Source organism: Watersipora subatra, chromosome 8 (genome assembly GCF_963576615.1).
Source record: "Watersipora subatra chromosome 8, tzWatSuba1.1, whole genome shotgun sequence".
NCBI lineage: Eukaryota > Metazoa > Bryozoa > Gymnolaemata > Cheilostomatida > Watersiporidae > Watersipora > Watersipora subatra.
In genome coordinates this window covers 62614069-62633480 of record NC_088715.1, presented here as the reverse complement: position 1 = coordinate 62633480, position 19412 = coordinate 62614069, and the positions used below count along the sequence as shown (strand labels likewise).

The 19412-nt window shown below is 32.6% G+C and overlaps 3 non-coding genes across 3 annotated transcripts; all 3 read right to left on the bottom strand.

Annotated features, from left to right (window-relative positions):
* Nucleotides 1-14198: 14198 nt before the first annotated feature.
* Trnar-acg (transfer RNA arginine (anticodon ACG)) lies at nucleotides 14199-14271 on the bottom strand. The gene has a single exon. It is a non-coding gene; the product is annotated as a tRNA-Arg (tRNA).
* Nucleotides 14272-18149: 3878 nt separating this feature from the next.
* Nucleotides 18150-18222, bottom strand: Trnar-acg (transfer RNA arginine (anticodon ACG)). Its single transcript has one exon. It is a non-coding gene; the product is annotated as a tRNA-Arg (tRNA).
* Nucleotides 18223-18803: 581 nt separating this feature from the next.
* On the bottom strand, nucleotides 18804-18876 carry Trnar-ucg (transfer RNA arginine (anticodon UCG)). The gene has a single exon. It is a non-coding gene; the product is annotated as a tRNA-Arg (tRNA).
* Between the last annotated feature and the right edge of the window lie 536 nt (nucleotides 18877-19412).

Sequence of the window (19412 nt, the reverse complement as noted above, 5' to 3'; positions counted from 1 at the left end):
TTGATTTGGGTTTTCAAATTTGCCCTAAATAATGAGAGTCTCATATTTAGCTTTAAAGTTTTTTTATACTCCTTTTTGGAGAGAAATGGTATATATTAGTATATATTAGTATATAGGTATATACATGTATTAGTATATAGGTATATAGTGGTATATATTAGTATATAGGTATATAATGGTATATATTAGTATATAGGTATATAATGGTATATATTAGTATGTACCACAAAAGATTGTCAAGTGTGCCAACAGAGCACAGAGAAGAAGCATGTGCAAAATTATTCAGTAATAGTGCACAATTATTCAGTAATAGTGTACAATTATTCAGTAATAGTGCAAAATTATTCAGTAATAGTGCAAAATTATTCAGTAATAGTGCACAATTATTCAGTAATAGTGAACAATTATTCAGTAATAGTGCAAAATTATTCAGTAATAGTGCACAATTATTCAGTAATAGTGCACTATTATTCAGTAATAGTGCACTATTATTCAGTAATAGTGCACAGTTATTCAGTAATAGTGTACAATTATTCAGTAATAGTGCACAGTTATTCAGTAATAGTGCAAAATTATTCAGTAATAGTGCAAAATTATTCAGTAATAGTGTACAATTATTCAGTAATAGTTAACAATTATTCAGTAATAGTGCACAGTTATTCAGTAATAGTGCACAATTATTCAGTAATAGTGAACAATTGTTCAGTAATAGTGCACAATAATTCAGTAATGTTACGTGCGCCAAAATAAAAAAGACGTTGCTATGCTTTTCGCCGAAAACACTTTTGCAATGCCTGAAAAGACACAATGACCGATAAAACCGGGATATTTTTCTTTCAAAACTACTTTCAAATTTGAAGTTGTGCTCCCTTCAAACAGAAGATCAGTCGTCAGACAACTTCCCTTGACTTGCAAACAAAAATCCACCTCATTACGAAAACAGCAATTTTTAGGCTTTCTTGCCACGTTAGGTTGAAAAAGGTTTTAATGAGATTGGCTGAAATTATATTAAAACAAATTAATAGGGGATAAAAATTTAATGATGAAAATGAAATTCAACAAAATAGATAAAAATAAATAGTAAAACTTAGCTTCAGGTGTGTCTTTAGTAAGCTGAACTTATTTAAAGTATATTCAAAGTTTATGTTATGCGTACCTCTGTCTTGAAGATAAGAACTCTCAATGGTACCTATACTGCTCAATGCAGCGTTACATTTTAATGCAGAGCATAACCAATAAATACACTAATATAATAAAGTTACTGTAGGTAACTATAGTTTCTAAGGTTAACATACTATTTTGTTACTAATTGTTAATGTACAGTACTTGTACAAATTTTGATGATTTTTACCAAGGGTTGTTTGCATTATATAATTGCTATGGTTATTTTACTTCTCAATACGGTTTTATCACCATACGTTGTCAACCCTGGAACAGATTAAAATTGGATTTTGAGGATGCACTTTAATACCTAAGAGTGGTCAATTGGTGCATGTTTTAGAGTGTAGCTTACCAAGAAGAATAGAATTCAAAGTTTTTTTGAAAGCAGCCTTTTATCCTAATCTGTAATCCTGACTTTGGACAAAAGAAGATAGTCTAATTTATGATTTATTTATGGTTTGAATAACGTAAAATCTCTATAGGGTAAATGTTCTTGACCTGAATTATTTATATTGTAGGAGAGTGTATTGTGGTAGAACAAGTACAATACCTCAAGTCACACCGCTTCATATGAGGGTGAAAGTAGACCTAAAGTTTTCCATACTGCTAGCATAGCGGAAGGATAAAAACTGACGCTTCTGTTTCAACTATCTACCACCCACAGTAACTTGTAGAAATGTATATCATTATGCAGAGTATAGCCTGGTCTATCAAGGTGAATCTTACTAACAAAATAAAAGCAAATATAATAATGAGAAGCTCACATTGGTTAGCTAATTTTTACTACCTTCTATTTAAAAGAGGCTAATGAATATGACCCTACAAAAGTGTCACTAAAAAACCTTTTTTTCCCCTCACATTATGAAGACTTTATAGTTTCTGCACTCAATTTTAATACCTCCCTAATGTGTCTGGTGCAGGTCTTAAACTAATTGAAACAGGCGAATCTTAAACTTGAGCAGAAATGCTGTTTTTTGCATCAATTTTTTATTTCAAACATGCTGTGATTGGTGTAAGATATGAGATCAAACTAAAGGATAAGCCATCCATTTCTAGTTCTTTCCTCTAAGTTGATTTATGAGTCTCCTTCAACATGTGTGGATGCACCAAAAGTTCAGACTAGGATTACTCTGAGATATTCAGGCTTAACAGCAGCCTTTGTTTTAAACACCTGTCACATGTCACATGTCATATGTCACATGTCACATGCCACATGTCACATGGTTAAAACAAAGTCAGGGATGCTAGCATTGTTGACTGGGATGAACACTAACAAAAAGCATTTAAGATACTAGGGGATGAGAGATAGATTTCATTTTGACTTTTCAAACCTTTCTACTGGGCAGACAAACTAATGTCACATAATCTGGTAGCAGACTTATCAAGTACTCGATAGACAAAAAGGGTAAAATATTACTATACTTAAAAAGTGCAAAAATCGCATCTAATGAACAACGTAACAAAAATAGGAATGTAAAAAGACTTTATAGCACACTTATTTTGCAAATGGCATATAAACTAAAGGTTACCACATCATTCTGACTAGGTTAATCTAGAGGGCTCATCCAGAAGGACAGTTGGCACATTGGTTGCAGCTCCTATCACCCAATTGCTTTGATACCATAGTCAGCAAAAGAAAAACACATCAACATTGACAAACTGCAGAAAGTGTGCCCAAATAGTTAAGATAGATGATTGCAAGGCTGATCCTCATGCATGAAAATATGATGTCACCTTGCTACTACTTACCTTTCTTCAAACTACAGGAATCAACATCAATGATAATTTACGTCTGTTACAAAAAAAACCCCAAAGTACCTGTTACTCATACTTGTAGTCAAGTGACACAATAAGGCTTAACAAAAGGTCATCCAAATTGATATGAAGAAATCCACAACAATTTACAAATGCAATCAATCATGAGAGCTCATCGCCCGATCAGTAGTCTAGACTAGTGGGTAAATGAGATGACACATTCCTATTGTGGCCGCTTTTAGAGTTATTAAATAGTCAATGAACAAGATAAACTTAGTGTCACCACTGTCAATAGGAAAAAATAATGTGTCCACGACAAGCTCTGAATACCTTCTGTAATTACATCTCCGAAAGGTTCACTTGAAAGCAAGCAAGTTGATTGTTGCAATCAGAGGAGATTGGTACTAGCAAGAAATGACTATAAAACTTATGACTTGTATTCGGAGTTTGAAACAAATATTCGATTGAAATGAAAACTGGCTCACTTCGAGTAGTAAATAAAAAAAGACGAAACCTTGTGACGCCGTGTTTACTTGCTAGTACATCTCAAATAATTGTTCACTAACACAAAAAATCTTTTCAGCAACATCAAGAAGCACCGCAATCTTTAACAATTTAACAGCTGCAAACCTTTTAGTAGCAATGCTCATAACCACCTGAGTAGATGTAAGCTCTTCTGAGGTCATTATTTTATCTTTTTGATAGACTTATTGAAGAGCTGAATGGCCAGTTTTTGACCAGGTTTTTCTGTAAGTTCATCTATTATGTTGAATATTTCAAAAATTTTCAAACTCTTCGTAATATAGCATCATTAATATTCAATAAAACATTTTAAAAGTAACTCAGTTTTTTAATTCACTTGAATTGTTCAACAATTTATTTTTAGCTTTCCGTTTTCTTCATTTTTGCTCATTATTTTATTTCATTTTTTCTTTGAATTTATTACTTGTAATTTTTTTCATTGCTTAATTTGTTTATTAGGCCAGCATTATATTAGATGGTAGAATACAAATCAGCATTTTTGGAATGTTTAAGAAGTTTCATGTAATTTAAATTATGGAACAAACTTTATAGAAAAGTCTGGTGATTATTGTTGTAAAGTTCAATTTACCAAATTAATGTGTGACACATTAACTTGGTATAAATTATACTTTACAACAACTTTACATCATTAGCAAGATAGGTGATGAGCGATTTACCAAGACAACTATTGTATCCAAAGCTCAACAAAATAAGCAGTAATGAGTGGACCCAAACTTAGATAAAAAATATGTAGCTAATTGTAACACATAGTTGAAGAAACTAGACACAAAAATAAAAACAAGAAAAAGCAAAAAACATATTTTTTTACAAGCCAGAGATGAAGCGTAAACCATAAACATTTATTATCAAAATAGAGAGAGAATGAGAAACTGCGAAAGAGGGAAAGAGCAAAAGAGGGAGAGAATGAAAGAGGGAGAGAATGAAAGAGCAAGAGAGCGAAAGAGCAAGAGACTAAAAGAGCGAAAAAACGAGTAGGATAGTGAAAGAAGGAGAGAGCAAAAGAGTGAGAGATATCGTGAGATCGAGTGAGGTACAGCGAGAGAAGCAAGAGACAGCGACGGACAGCAAGACATAGCAAGAAATAGCAAGAGAGAGAAGGAAGAGAGAGACAGAGACAGACGTTGACCATTTGAATATGCCAGCATAACAGTACTAATTAAAAATTTATAACACTGATTTTAATCAAAGCATTTGGAAGTCTACAATATTATGCAGCTTTCTCAGCTATTTAAAAAAATAAAATTACAAAATATTATTTAGTTTTACAAAAATATTTTATGTGATTGAACTTTTTACTATGTTTAAAAGTGAGTGATAGTTATACCATGTGAAACTGTGACTACTGGTTCTTGTCAATAGACTCAATAAAATTTGATGATAAACGTGCATAGCTGTGACTGACTAGCCTTTGTGGTTGAACTTTGATACAAGCCAAGTTTGATACAAGCAGTAAACATATCATTACTCTCCCTGGCCTTACCAAGTAGCAGTTTGTATTGTTAATCAATATGATAAATTTACTAAAATATTAAAACAAACATAATAGCAACCAAAGGTTTGCCAAAAACATTATAACTTATTCTAAAGTTACCTAGTGATACCTAGCCTGTCTTGACAAGCTGTTGTTTTGCGTAGTTGTCCCCCCGTCGAGCGGCGAGCAACAACAGCTTGTCACAAGACGTACGGCACCTGGTGCATCAGCTGCACTTATATGGAGTTGTTCTCTTTCGTCTACGCGGCTTGGCCGCGATGTTATGTTGGTCGCTCCATTGGTAATCATAACGGATTTCACGCAAAAATTTATGTAGAAAAAAACAAGATTACAACGTTTAACCAAAAACGAGTTTCTGTGATAAACTTTAGTAGAACTTAAGAATAAAATTAACTCAAAATAAAATCCATAAGGACAAATAAAACTGACTGATACAAAAATAGAAATAAAACTGACTGAGCGCACAATAACGACATGTTTAGTCGCTGTTGTTGCCTAAGTTCTCAAATTCTAATAAAGTTTACTGCAGAGAGGGTTCGCCAGTTAAACATTCTTATCTTAATTTTTCTACATAAATTTTTGCGTGAAATCCGTTATGATTACCAATGGAGCAACCAGAATAACATCGCAGCCAAGCCACGTAGACGGAAGAGAACAACTCATTATATATGCAGCTGATGCATCAGGTGCAGTACGTCTTGTGACAAGCTGTTGTTGCTCGCCGCTCGACGGGGGAGCAACTACGCAAAAACAACAGCTTGTCGAGACAGGCTAAGTGATACCTAGTACTTGTACTGGCACCTAGTGGCACCTAGTACCGGTACGGGCACATAGTGATACCTACATGTAGTACCTGTAAAAGTACCTAGTGATTAGGATAACATTACGATTATGAGAGTTTAGACAATGAAGTCATAGTTAGTTAGCCGTGGCGGCAGAAACGCCACACCTCTAGTTAATAGCATATTACTGAGACACTAACTTTCACCCTCCAAAAACCACTTGAAAAAGTAGTTAGGGTTAATTAACTACAACAATTCCACTTCTCCATTTTTTATTTTGTTGGTAACTCCCATATATTGGAAGATTTCTTTTCCTAGATTTTAAAAAAGATAAGATAACCCCAAAATTGTATATCATATAATATACAGTATATAATTATACTAGAAATTACCCTGTCATACAGCCCACGACCAAAGTGATATTGGAAAAACGAAAGGGTATACTGATGGTTGAGAAATGCAACATTAGCAGTCAAATGGCACTGCAGTGCAATAGGATCACTGCAATGGTAGCTGTATTGTACTGGATGTAGGTGTTATTATATACAAAAAACAGCAATAATGAAAGGAAAAGATTATATGCTTATATCTCTCCCCCCGCAATAGGAGAAATGCAATATTAGAAGTAAAATGCACTGATATTATTAGAATAACCAATGTTATTAATATAGTAATACAGTAAGAATAGAAAACCATTGCACAATTTCGTTTACATTTCAAAACGTCATAGCTAACAATATCAAGATATCAAAAAGTTGTGATATTTATACAGATTTTTAGAAAATCTATTCAACAAAACTATTTAGAAAAAATAATAACAGTAACATGTTGCCCATCATCGATGTTGTTAGTGTGACTATAAAACTTCAATAGTCATCCAAACTTATAACTAAATATTGTAATAATCTCATAAGAATCGTTAGAAAAAAATATCATCGTCATTTCCTTTACTTTCACTGTTTTGGACATCAGTTAAAATACCAAAGTACTCAAAAGTGTCAAAAATGTCAGCTACTTTGAAATCGGCAAAAAAGAAACGATTATATTTTAGTACGTCTACGTTAATTACAAAAATCTTTGGTAATTTGCCAATGCTATAAACTGGTGAAATGTGTACGTTATTTTTTCGTAAAATGCGCACGACTTAATGGTTCTATTCTCTGTCGCTCGGCGTTTCGTTTGCCGGCCTTAATGTTGATGAAAGTAAGGCCTGGCAAGTTTTAATAACGATTTTCGGCCAAATTAATCTGTCTATTTGTGTATAATCCTATTAGATGGGTAAGTTTTAAGATAGTGTTGACAATTTACAAAGATATGGTAACATAATTAAATAGGTTTTTTTGTGTTTTGTATCGTTATTATACTTAAACGACTCCACTGAAAAATGATTAAATTTGTTGATGAGATTTTGGTACAAGGGTTTGCGACGTTGTTGATGAATAATTTTCGTGAGTTGTGTGCACATGCATTTATCATAAAACTCTCAAACATTCACTCTGCTCGAGTTTGTTTGTGAGATAAAATATATAAAATAATTGGTAAACTCCACTTTTGATTGAGTAAATGGCAAAAATTCTGAGAATTACTTTGACCGTACAAGTTATACATATAGATGTTTTCAGCTTCTTGATTTGGCTACACTGACATCTGAAACAAAAATAGCAACCAAAACATTACTTTAATAATCGATAAATTAAAATGTTAATTTCACAACTTTAACAGTATGATATAAAAAACCGGATTTTTAGCGCCGGTGGTACATCTAACAAATTTATGATACAGTATACACTTACTATATGTTACAAAAATATGCAATGGACAATGTATAATTTACAAATATTTTGCATATTTAGTGGCAAAACCAAAAATTCAGTTTTCAGATATAGACAGACACACATCTAAAAATACAAACACAATATGCATAAAGTTACAATACACAAATAATGTCACATTCTAATTACTAAGACAAATATAGCGAACCTACAATATTTAAATATAAGCAAAAACAAAGCCAATGGACAATACTGAAATGGCAAAATAGTAAAGCTCTTCACCAGATCAGCCATGGATTTGGAATCTATGTGTGAAAGAGTTTACCTCAGCTAGCTTGGTATTTTTTTACAATAAAAGTGAATCCTAGAAAGTAGGAATTTCTTAATGATAAGTTCTAGCGTGTTATGCTTACAGGCTGTTTCTGTTTTAAAGCTTGCGTGTGTCAACTTGTTCCACAAAAGGTCAATCAGTGAATTCTGGGTATCATCTAGTGCTGGAGCCCACTGTCTAAAAACGTTCTCTGCAAACTCTAACTTCGTGAATACTTGTCGTGTTAGGTGCTTTTGTGCTCATTCGTAATACTCTTTTCTAACGATGTGTAAGGCCACCTCTCTAAGAGCTGCAACGGGTTCCTTCAGTGTCGTGATCATGCAACAATCTGTACACGATTCAATTACCTTCAACACCCAGCTAGAAAGATAGTAAAGAAAAGATTTCTCGACCATGGTGACCTCATTGACTCACCACTTACATGTAACCACTTCAGTACACTCAGACTCGTCAGGATGTTCATCGTTAGGAATAGTCTCTTGTAGGTGGCTGTCACTGTTAATACTGGAGGAGACATCTGCAAAGCAACTTATAACATAGTCAACAAATATTTTATTGATGTTACAGCACTTCAGAGAATAACATTAGGCTACAACATGTTAGTCCTGCACTATGCACATAGGCTATACAATGCCATCAATATTTAGTGAATATAATATATAATAAACTACTAGAAAATGCTTACTCATAGATATGCAACTATGGTCAATATGCTGGGCTACTGAGATGTATTCCCCTCACATCGCCATCTACAGGCACTTGTTCTATAATGACTGCATAAAATAAGGTCACTTTAAACTTATACCTATAAAATCAATTAATAAAATGGGTGAAATTGCCACTCGGATATTTCAATATTCCAATAGGGCTAAACACTTTTTCGCCTTGTCATTCAACAGCTTCATCATGTTACAGCAAATTAAACTAAGTAAAACAATATTATTATAGTTACCAGAGGAGTTTGCTAAACGAAAGTGTGCTCTTCTCTTTGGCTGTGATTTTGCAGGTGCAAAATAAAACACCATAAGAACTGCATCTTTCTTCAAAAATTTTACGCCTCTCACTTGTGAATAGCAGTTGTCTGTAAAGCGCGCCTGAAATAAAAATCAAATCAGCGATATATATTTTAAGTAACATTAACAGAAGTAATGCTTACATTTTTTCATAACAATCGATCTACCTAGAAAATTTTCCATAATGGGCTAAAAATATAGCACTACATAAGAATAATAAACCTAACCAACCCTCAAGAAAACAAACCAGCTGAAGTGCCACAATGGGTGATGACATGAGTTGCCTACAAAGACTAAGACTTCTTTCAAAGTTATGAATTTTTAGTCCTGTAGAAGATTCCTTTACACTAAGTATCAGCTTCTACTTTTACTAGCATCATTATTGTTAAGACATTAAATAGGTGGTCTTTTGTACCTAGTACTTAGTACTAAACTTAATCTCTTTATAAAATGTTATAAAATACTTAGCAAAAATGTGATGAGCTGGTGGGCTGCCACAGTTTGTCAACTTTACCAGAGTTGAAAGAGGAGAGACATTTCATATTCACCAGCCGTTGGTTCCGCAGTAAGTCAGTCTTTGAAAACCGATGAAAAGTAAACCCTCAGACTTGATTACCACAATGAGGTGCTGCACAACTGCTTGGCACTAAAACTAATTTAAGAGGTCAGTGTGATGTAAATTAAGTATAGAACCTTTAAGGGTACATTGAAGTAAACCTTTGCAGACCCGTAGTTGATTGTTGTTTGCTTGGTGGAATTGAATGCGAGGAGAGCAGCATTTCACGACTTAAAAAAACTAAAACAACATTTTAAGCACGTCTATGCTAAAATTAATAATATTTAGAAACTCGCTGATGCACAACCAGACTTTGGAAGGAAAGTCTTTTGGTTAGTAGTGCATGCATACTGTATTATTAAAATTCCATTCCTTGTTCCCTGCCCATGAAAATTGAATTTTGAAAAGGAATGTGTGATCATCCATATTAGCAGCATACTCAGATTCATAACCAAGCCTGGGCCTCCATCTGAATCATTGCAACAGTAGTATTATAAAGCTCATGATTGAAGTGATTTCCAAGGTTACTACTACTGTAAAATTTTGTACAACAATGAATAATCATATATGTCCAGCTCAAAATCAATACGCTGTAAATCTTGGTAATTAATCTATAAATAAGTGAAAGTTGAAAAGGACAAAGTAGTGAGGTATCATACAACGGTATTGTTTATGTTGAGGCTCCAAACCTACTTTTTTCAATCAGGACCAACATTAATTCTCATCAACTTTGTTCCATGATGTGAAGCTCCAGTGCCTGCAGGCAGGCCGTACACTTAAACAATACAAGTTAATCTATTTTCTAGTCTAACCTATATTTGCTAGTTTAGACTGGTATAAAAGTCCTTTAGTCAATATGTTTAGCCCTAGTTCTAAGCTTCAGAAAGTGTAAAAGTAAATTCAGCAATGCAAGTGTATGTAAATTTTCTGAACGAATGCCATCACCGGAAGTGAGGCTTTATATAAAACAATGCCTAAACAATTGTCTAAACTCTTTTATGTTCCAGGTATGTATATGTACTACTCTAGGTGATACCTAGAGTCGTACCTATAAAATACCTAGTGTCACCTAGTACCTGTACCAATACCTAGTGATACCTAGTACCTGTACCACTACCTAATGATTCCTAGTACCTGTACCACTGCCTAGCATCATCTAATACCTGTATCAGTACCAAGTGATACCTATTACCTGTATCAGTACCAAGTGATACCTAGTACCTGTATCAGTACCTAGTGATACATAGTACCTGTACCACTACTTAGTGATACCTAGTACCTGTACCACTACTTAGTGATACCTAGTACCTGTATCAGTACTTAGTGATACCTAGTACCTGTACCACTACCTAGTAATACCTAGTACCTGTACCACTACCTAGTGTCACCTAGTACCTGTATCAGTACCAAGTGATACCTAGTACCTGTATCAGTACCTAGCGATATCTAGTACCCGTAAAACTACCTAGTGATACCTAGTACCTGTACCACTACCTAATGATTCCTAGTACCTGTACCACTGCCTAGCATCATCTAATACCTGTATCAGTACCAAGTGATACATATTACCTGTATCAGTACCAAGTGATACCTAGTACCTGTATCAGTACCTAGTGATACCTAGTACCTGTACCACTACTTAGTGATACCTAGTACCTGTACCAGTACCTAGTGATACCTAGTACATTTTTCAGTACCTAGTGATACCTAGTACCTGTATCAGTACCTAGTGATACCTAGTAACTGTACCACAACCTAGTGATACCTAGTACCTGTACCACTACCTAGTGTCACTTAATCCCTGTATCAGTACTAAGTGATACCTAATACCCGTATCAGTACTTAGTGATACCTAGTACCTGTACCATTACCTAGTTATACCTAGTACCTGTACCACTACCTAACGATAGTAAAGAATGGGAGTTGGCTTCATAATTGTTCTAAACAGCCATCTCACAGTCTATACTGATTATAGAAACTGAGCTGACCTTTTGACCTTTTGATATTAGTTGAGTATTTTTAACTTTGGAAACTTGATAAATGCTTGTAATTCAACAAACAACATTGATAAATAGCTCAAAACTACAGAGTGCTCAGAAACTATATGATTTAGAGATAGGTGGGTTGAGAGGTTGGGGTCTTGGTCTACATTCCAGAGCTGTGTGATTATCTCATGTTAAAAATGTGGTTGCAAACAAAACAATGTTTGAAGCCTAAACAGACCCTAGTATGTTCAGGACTTTGATGAAGCTAAAACAGTGTGCTAGTGTTTGTCAGAACCACATTAGCAATGCTTGCATTGGATTGGTCAATTTTGTTATTATCAGCTAGGTATTTTTTGTTTCGAAAAGCTGTCTGATAACTATATATATATATATGAGCAATCTTTATTGTGGTAATCAATAGTCATATTTTACAATGTTTTTGACAAGGTACCGCAGTGAGTAAACTAACTAAAAAGCAGTGTACAACAGCAACATGAAAAAGAGAAACACAAAAAAACTATAGTCTAAGTAAAAAGCTAGTGAATAGTCTGACTAATATAATGATGTTGGAACTGAATGCATACAATATGTAAAAAGCAAGCTTGAGGATTGATATGAGTACTGTTTAAACAAAAGGGGACAAATAAAAGCTCTATGAAAATAGTTATGCATAGGCTATCTATGACAACAAAATTCTAGTTATGAAAACAATGTGCAATATAAAAATTTTAAAATAAGTAGGCCTAAGGCTATGGCTTAGGCTAGGCTAAGGCTTAAGGCTATATGGTGAATATATTTGAACTATAAATTTGTTCAGACAATCATAATCATGAGATTAAAATAAAAAAGGTCAAAGTTGAAGTGCTAGAATGTATTGCGTAACTTCGTTAGTCCATAAATTGTTAGCATGGGTCTTATAAAAAATATAGATTCTTACCAATGGCAAAGCCAGATAAAAGTTTTCAGACAGCTCTGTTGTCACCAAAAGCTGAGGGAATCTTTGGTAAATCATGTAGGATGGTTCATTATTAATAATTTAGTTGAATTATTCAGCAATTAACAAACCAAAAAACAAACAACAACATGTATTACAAAAAAAGTATTACAAAAAAATTAAAAAATTTTGATAGGCATGTAAGAAAATTTTATTAGCTTAGCATTCTTGGAGTTCATGCAGAGTCAAATTAGCCTAATCCGTGCTGACCAATGATAGTAGCCAACTTTGAGTCATGAGCTAAGGTTGTGTTTAACTCATAGCGTAACGTGTCTTTGGCTTCTATGGAAGGCAGCCAGATCTGAATGACTATTCTTAATATTTAAGCTGTTAATTTCCATGGGATTATGTACTAGAGACTACATGTTAGTTGCATATGCTGTTTTATTTTATTATACCATGGTATATTGTTTCTTGTGACAATTCAGTTATGTTCAGTACTTTTACATGCTTTTATATTGTACTGTGATTTTTCATATGTTATGCATTCATAAACCATGGCCTTAACGAGTTGGTATAAAAATAGTACTGGAATGTTTTTCAGGTTTCACGGTACTCAATAAAGTTTGTACCCCGCGTAATAACCAATGAAATCACCACACTCATAATCCTATGCAAAAAATAAAATTAATAGTTTCCATCAAAACATTTCAAAAAGCTTGATTTTATGTACTACAATCAAGTTTGAAGATATGACACTGAATGGAATGGTTTCGACTATTCTTAATAACAAACAATTAAATAAATGATTTTACATTATTTCACTTGAAGTGAAGATTTTATGTTTTAGAATTTGAGCTGCTAAATCTCGAAATTCCATGCGTTGATATCATTATCATAAGTACTCATTACTCTTTTATCAACACAAAACATGACATATTGAACTTGATGGGACTCAAACCCACAAGCTTCTGATTCACAGGCAGACACCTTATTCATTGGGCCAAAGGGCCAATGGATCAGTTGTCATCGATTTAAAGATATGACACTGAATGTAATTGTTTCGACAGTTGTTAAAAACATACCTTTCAGTAAATTATTCCAGTTAGTTTAAAGTAAATATTTTAAGATTTAGAAATTGAACGGATAAATCTCAAAAATCCAAGTGCCATTATTGTTAATGTCAGTAATAATTACTCTTTTATCAACACAAAACATGACACATTGACCTTGATTGGACCCGAACCCTTCTTCTGATTCGTAGTCAGACGCCTTTTCTATTGGGTCACAAGGCCCGATGCTGAAAATACTGTATTGATGGTTTGAATTTAACCTTAAACTTATGAAGTTTTGTTACAAGATCACTGTGGTTTAACTATAAATCGAAAAGTTCTCATCGAACCAAAAAGTGCAATATTATTTGATTACAATTAAAACTAAAAGTTCACAAAAAGTACTGAAACTGTCAAGTAGTTCATTAACAAGTTTATATATAGAAAATTAATGTAATAAATTTTTTTTTAATTTATCGATTTCTTGAATTTAAAACAGCCGAACTTATTTTTTGATTTAAAGATTATGAGTATACAATCAGTTTATATTGAATCCACCTAATCAGAATTTTGCCCGAGTTGCTTTTTCTGCTTGACTTCGCTAAAAACAACATTCGAAAATATAAAGGTTGAGCAACTATTAGTTTTGAATGTTTAAAAAAGTGTTAAATATTTTGTTGAAATTAATAAACGCAGGGTAATCGATTGGTAGACAGTGGAGTGGTGGCTTTTCTAGACACATTGAGCAAAAGTAAAGCTTTACCAAGTCAACCTTTCGATCAATTTTTTTAAAATATTGAAAATGTTGTTAAAATGATGTGTCGACACTGATGGGACTCGAACCCACAATCTTCTGATTCGTAGTCAGACGCCTTATCCATTGGGCCACAAGGCCGGATGCTAAAAACTCTGTATTATTGGTTTGAATTTAACTTTAAACTTATGAAATTTTGTTACAAGATCACTATGGTTTAACTATAAATCGATAAGTTCTCATCGAACCAAAAATTGTAATCTTATTTGATTACAATTAAAACTAAAGGTTTACAAAATGTACAGAAACTTTCACGTAGTTCATTAACAAGTTTCTATATGGAAAACTAATGTAATACATTTTGTTTTCAACTTATCGAATTTTTGAATTTAGAAAGGCCGATTTCATTTTTTGATTTAAAGATTATGAGTATAAAATCAGTTTATATTGAATCCACCTAGTCAGAGTTTTGCCCAAGTTTCTTTTTCTGCTTGACTTCGTTAAAAACAACATTCGAAAATATAAAGGGTGACCAATTATTAGTTTTGAATGTTTAAAAAAGTGTTAAATATTTTGTTAAGATTAATAAACGCAGGATAATTGGTTGGTAGACAGTGGAGCGGTGGTTTTTCCAGGCACTTTGAGCGACAATAAAGATATACCTACTCAAACTTTCGATCAGTTTTTTAAAATGATTGAAAAGGTTGTTAAAATGATCTGTTGACTCTGATGGGACTCGAACCAACAATCTTCTGATTCGAAGTCAGACACCTTATCCATTGGGCCACAAGGCCGGATGCTAAAAACTCTGTATTATTGGTTTGAATTTAACTTTAAACTTATGAAATTTTGTTACAAGATCACTGTGGTTTAACTATAAATTGATAAGTTCTCATCGAACCAAAAATTGTAATCTTATTTGATTACAATTAAAACTAAAAGTTTACAAAATGTACTGAAACTTTCACGTATTTCATGAACAAGTTTCTATATGAAAAAGTAATCTGATAATTTTTTTTTAATTTATCGGTTTCTTGAATTTAAAACAGCCGAACTCATTTTTTGATTTAAAAATTATGAGTATACAATCAGTTTATATTGAATCCACCTAATCAGAGTTTTCCCCGAGTTGCTTTTTCTGCTTGACTTCGTTAAAAACACTATTCGAAAATATAAAGGGTGACCAACTACTAGTTTTGAATGTTTAACAAAGTGTTAAATATTTTACTAAAACTAACAAAAGCAAGGTTATTGGTTGGTAGACAGTGGAGCAGTGGTTTTTCCAGGCACGTTGAGCAACAGTGAAGATATACCTACTCAAACTTTCGATCAATTTTTTAAAATGATTGAAAAGGTTGTTAAAATGATCTGTTGACTCTGATGGGACTCGATCCAACAATCTTCTGATTCGAAGTCAGACACCTTACCCATTAGGCGACAGAGCCGGATACACATTACATCATGAGCTTTTATAATCTCGGTCCTAAAGAAAAACTTGAAAACAATCAACACAACATCATTAGTTAGTAAGCTAACACACGCAAAGTAAAATACTTTTTTGGTGAATTCACCATTCATTTATTTTCGAAGACTTGAAATGCTTTATAACATCAGAAATAGCTATACTCAAACTATGTTATGCTGACCTTGAAAACACACTAAATATGTACAACAAAAATTTGACAAGACTAACTTTTTGTTTATTCAGAGCTAGAAATACTAATTGTAAGACATCCAAAGTTATGTAGGAATTATAACTTTTTTCTATTCATTACATAACTAGATTATACACTTTTTCCAAAACTTTTTGGTTTTTGTTCTGACATGTTCTTAAAATAATTTGCATCTAGAAGCTAACATTTATCTATAATATTCAGTTAAATAATATGATACTGAGTGTAATTGTTTCGATAGCTGTTAAAACCATCCATTTCAATAAATTATTCTATTCCTTTTAACTTAAAGAGTTTAAGTTTTACAATTTGAGCTGTTAAATCTCAAAAATCTATGCGTCGATATCATTATTGTAAGTATTAATTACTCTTTTATCAACACAAAACATGACATATTGACCTTGATGGGACTCGAAGCCACATTCTTCTGATTCGTAGTCAGATGCCTTATCCATTGGGCCACAAGGCGAGATGCTAAAAATGCTGTAATAATTGTTTGAATTTAACTTTAAACTTAGGAAGTTTTGTTACAAGATCACCGCGGTTTAACTATAAATCGATAAGTTCTTCTAGAACCAAAAAGTGTAATCTTATTTGATTACAATTAAAACTAAAAGTTTACAAAAGGTACTGAAACTTTCAAGTAGTTCATTAACAAGTTTTTATATGGAAAATTAATGTAATAAACTTTTAAATTTATCGATTTCTTGAATTTAAAACAGTTAAACTCAATTTTTGAGTTAGAGATTATAAGTATGCAATCAGTTCAGTTCAAATCCACTTAGACAGAATTTTGCCCGAGTTGCTTTTTCTGCTTGACTTCGTTAAAAACAACATTCGAAATTGTAGGGGATAAGCAAATATCAATCTTGAATGTTCAGCAAAGGGTAATTTTTTTATATATATATGCTGAGTTATTGGTAGGTAGACTGTGAAGCGATAGTTTTTTCTAATACACTAAAGTTTTACCTCTTCAACCTTTTAAAATGATGAGTTGACTCTGATTAGACTCGAACCCACATTCTTCTGATTCGCAGTCAGACACCTTATCTATTGGACCACAAGGCCGGATGCTAAAATCTCTGTATTACTTGTTTGACTTTAACCTTAAACTTATGAAGTTTTGTTACAAGATCACCGTTGTTTAACTATAAATTGATAAGTTCTCGTAGAACCAAAATGTGTAATCTTATTTGATTGCAATTAAAACTAAAAGTTTACAAAATGTACTGAAACTTTCAAGTAGTTCATCAACAAGTTTATATATGGAAAACTGATGTATTAAATTTTATTTATTTTATTTATTGAATCCTTGAATTTAATACAGCCGAACTCATTTTTTGATTTATAAATTATGAGTATACAATCAGTTTATATTGAATCCACCTAATCAGAGTTTTGCCCGAGTTGAATTTGCTGCTTGACTTCATTAAAAACAACATTCAAAAATATAAAAAGTGAGCAACTATTAGTTTTGAATGTTTAAAAAAGTGTTAATTTTTTTACTAAAACTAACAAAAGCAGGGTTATTGGTTGGTAGACAGTAGAGCGGTGGTTTTTCCAAACACGTTGAGCAACAGTAAAGATATACCTACTCAACCTTGCGATCAATTTTTTAAAATGATTGAAAAGGTTGTTAAAATGATGTGTTGCCTCTGATGGGACTTGAACCAACAATCTTCTGATTCGAAGTCAGGCGCCTTGTCCATTAGGCCACAGAGCCGGATACACATATCATCAGGAGCTTTTATAGTTTCGGTCCTAAAGAAAAAACTTGAAAACAATCAACACAACATCATTAGCTAGTAAGCTAAAACACGCAAAGTAAAATACTTTTTTGTAAATTCACCATTCATTTATTTTCGAAGACTTGAAATGCTTTATAACTTCAGAAATAGCATTATTAAAACTTCGTCACGCTGACCTTGAAAACACACCAAATATGTACAACAATAATTTGACAAGAATAACTTTTTGTTTATTCAGAGCTAGAAATACTAATTGTAGGACCTCCTAAGTTATGTAGGAATTATAACTTTTTTCTATTCAAAACATAACTGGATTACATACTTTTTCAAAACTTTTTGGTTTTTGTTCTGACATGTTCTTAAAATAATTTGGATCTACAAGCTTACATTTATCTATTATATTCAGTTAAATAATATGATACTGAATGTAATTGTTTCGAAAGCTGTTAAAAGCATCCATTTCAATAATTTATTCTATTCCTTTTAATTTAAAGAGTTTAAGTTTTACAATTTGAGCTGTTAAATCTCAAAAATCCATGCGTCGATATCATTATTGTAAGTACTAATTATTCTTTTATCAACACAAAACATGACATATTGACCTTGATGGGACTCGAACCCACAATCTTCTGATTCGTAGTCAGACGCCTTATCCATTGGGCCACAAGGCCGGATGCTAAAAACTCTGTATTACTTGTTTGAATTTAACGTTAAACTTATGAAGATTTGTTACAAGATCACCGTTGTTTAACTATAAATTGATAAGTTCTCATCGAACCAAAAAGTGTAATCTTATTTGATTGCAATTAAAACTAAAAGTTTACAAAAAGTACTGAAACTTTCAAGTAGTTCATTAACAAGTTTATATATGGAAAAGTAATGTAGTAATTTGTTTTTTTTAATTTATCGATTTCTTGAATGTAAAACAGCCGAACTCATTTTCTGATTTAAAAATAATGAGTTTACAGTCAGTTTATATTGAATCCACCTAATCAGAGTTTTGCCCGAGTTGCTTTTTCTGCTTGACTTCGTTAAAAACAACATTCGAAAATATAAAGGGTGAGCAACTATTAGTTTTGAATGTTAAAAAAAGGGTTAAATATTTTGTTAAGATTAATAAACGCTAGGTAATCGGTTGGTAGACAGTGGAGCGGTGGTTTTTCCAGGCACATTGAGCAACAGTAAAGATATACCTACTCAAACTTTCGATCAATTTTATAAAATGATTGAAAAGGTTGTTAAAACTATCTGTTGACTCTGATGGGACTCAAACCCACAATCTTCTGATTCGAAGTCAGACGCCTTATCCATTAGGCGACAGAGCCTGATACACATAACATCATGAGCTTTTATAATCTCGGTCCTAAAGAAAAAACTTGAAAACAATCAGCACAACATCATTAGCTAGTAAGCTAAAACACGCAAAGTAAAATACTTTTTTGTAAATTCACCATTCATTTATTTTCGAAGACTTGAAGAAATGCTTTATAACTTCAGAAATAGCAGTATTAAAACTATGTCACGGTGATTTTGAAAACACACCAAATAGGTAAACTATATTTTGACATGGATAACTTTTTGTTTATTCAGAGCTAGAAATACTAAATCTGAGATATCCAAAGTTTTGTAGGAATTATTATTTTTTCTGTTCAATACATAACTGGATTACACACTTTTTCCAAAACGTTTTTGTTTTTGTTCTAACGCGTTCTTAAAATATTTTGCATCTAGAAGCTAACATTTATCTATAATATTCAGTTAAATAATATGATACTGAATGTAATTGTTTCGACAGCTGTTAAAACCATCCATTTCAATAAATTATTCTATTCCTTTTAATTTAAAGAGTTTAAGTTTTACA